Genomic DNA, 2,314 nt, shown 5'->3' with positions numbered 1-2,314 from the left:
CAGCTCAGCCCACCAGGGGGCGGGGCTGGCTGGCATGTGGTGCTGGGGGATTGAACGGTGGTCCCTGTGCTTTGCTGAACTTGTTCTAAGTAGGTGCCTTAGACCACTGAGTCATCTCACCAGCCCCATATTAGCCTCTTTTTGCATAATAGAGAACACAGCTATTTGATCTAGGCACTGTTAAGACGATAGTAAAGAAACAAAAGCTGAAAAGGAAATAAAGTCACAGAGATGAAAAGAATTGAACAAGAATCACAAACATCTAAAAAAAGTTATGGAAGCCACAAAAGAGTCAGAAAACAACAACAAAAACCATTTAAAACTTACAAAATTTAAAAGAATGATGCCACAATCATTAAGCCTGAAGAGGAAAACCAGAAAGAGCGAGATGCAGATATAAATTGAGAGAGTTAAATCCTCATTTTCTACAGCAGGGGATCAACAGACCAAGAAGTAATAATACAATATTATTTAGCATTGTGGCAAGGCCAGAGATACAGCTCAGTGGCATAGGCACCTGCCTGGCACATGCAAGGTCCTAAGTTCAATCTCTGGTTCCGGAAAAAAAAAAATTCATGGAATTCTGTACTGTACTAGAAATAAACACCAAAGGGTTGAAAGCTGCAGCTTTTAGGGTGCAGAGTTACCACTCAGCTGTAATATTTGTGTAAGATGACAACGTCTGGGGTTGTAGCTCAAGTTCTGGGCTCTTCTGAAGCTTGTGCAAAGTCCTGGGTTGCTAGCACTACCAGAAAATTAATAAAAGCGATAAAATAAGAAAGGTGAAAGAGTTTTAAGTGTTTATGTATGATTTTGATAGTTGCAAAATTTTTTTCAAAGTTTATTTATTTGGTACAGGGTCTTGCTAAGCAGCTCAGACTCAAGGCATGTGGTGCAGTGGATCGAATCCTGATCAAGCAGGTGCTTAGACTGCCAAACTACCTCCCCAGACCTGATAGATGTAAAATTTAAAGTAAAATAGTGAGGCAGAATAGTGTCCGACCCACATGTGAGTGCTGAAGTCAGTGTGTACATGTTTAAACTGATAAGAACAGATACTACCTTGATCATAGCCATAAGGCCAAGAACACGATAGTTTGTACATGTTTAATTTCAACCCAAGCATTTACTGGCTGCATGAGTCTAAACATGTTACCCAATCTTTTGTTCACTACTATCTGTATGACCTTGGGCATGTTACTTAATCTCTTTGTGCCTTACATGCTGTTCTGACTAATAAACCATTGTGTGTAAAATGCTTAGCAAAGGATCCAGTATATGGGAAATGTCCTGTTATTTAAATTTAAAATAAATAACAACCAAGTATTTGCAAATCTGTGGATTCTTTCTAAAATTAACTTATCCTTGAATATAAATTTGGTAGAGCTATTTCAGGAAACTATTTGATAATAGCTCTTAAAATATAACATGCATACTTTTTTTTTTTTTTTTTTTTTTTTTTTTTGGTGAAACAGGGGATTGAACTCAGGCCCTTGCACTTGCCAGGGAAGTACTTATTCCACTGAGCCATCTCTCCGGTCCCAACATGCATACTTTTTAAATGTATTTTAGTACAGGGTCTTCAGAGTCTTACTACACAGATCAGACTTGTAGTGATCCTCCTGTTTTCAGCTATCATACATAATCTCAGTTTCCATTTTGTGTGTCCTGGGGGTGGGACCAGCACAGCATGCCAGGGAACACTGGTCCTTGAGCTTGTCTAAGCAGGCTCTTTAATCCACTGAGCTATGTGATCGGTCCAAAGACCTGGGGCTGGTTTTTTTTTTTTTTTTCTTTATGAATTTAGTACAGGGTCTACAGGGTCTCACTACACATATCGGACTCATAGTGATTCTCTTGTTTTTCAGCCTCCCAAGCACTGAGATTACAGGGGGGCACCAACATGCCCAGTCTCATTCGATGTCTCAGACTGTCCTGGAGGCGGGGCCGGCATGGCACATTGGGGATCAAATCCCAGTCCCTGTGTCTGCGTAAGCAGGGGCTTTAATCTGCTGAGCTATCTGGCTGGCCCCATGCATACTTTTTTTTTTTTTTTTTGGTACCGGGGCCTTGCATACTTTTTGAAGCAGCTTTTTTAAGGAAACTATCTAGAAATTTTTGCTGATTTTTTGTTCAAACATATAAATCTAAGGATATTAATTTCATCATTTAAAACTGCTTATTTTTAGCATATGTTTATGGAACATGATTGCATTCATTGTGGGGAGCTTGACATGCACATAGCATGTTTTAACTTTTTTATCCCATCCTTTCCTCTCCCTTGTCCTTTTTTCCATCTTTTTTTTTTTTTTTT

General features: G+C 39.2%; 1 pseudogene; it reads right to left on the bottom strand.

The window, feature by feature from the left end:
* Window positions 1-868: 868 nt before the first annotated feature.
* On the bottom strand, window positions 869-1,094 carry LOC111815373 (annotated as a pseudogene).
* Window positions 1,095-2,314: the final 1,220 nt, after the last annotated feature.

This window comes from Octodon degus, unplaced genomic scaffold, assembly GCF_000260255.1.
Source record: "Octodon degus isolate 3935 unplaced genomic scaffold, OctDeg1.0 scaffold00015, whole genome shotgun sequence".
Taxonomy (NCBI): Eukaryota; Metazoa; Chordata; class Mammalia; order Rodentia; family Octodontidae; genus Octodon; species Octodon degus.
Note: the sequence above shows the minus strand (reverse complement) of the source record. Positions and strands in the feature narration are given on the sequence as shown.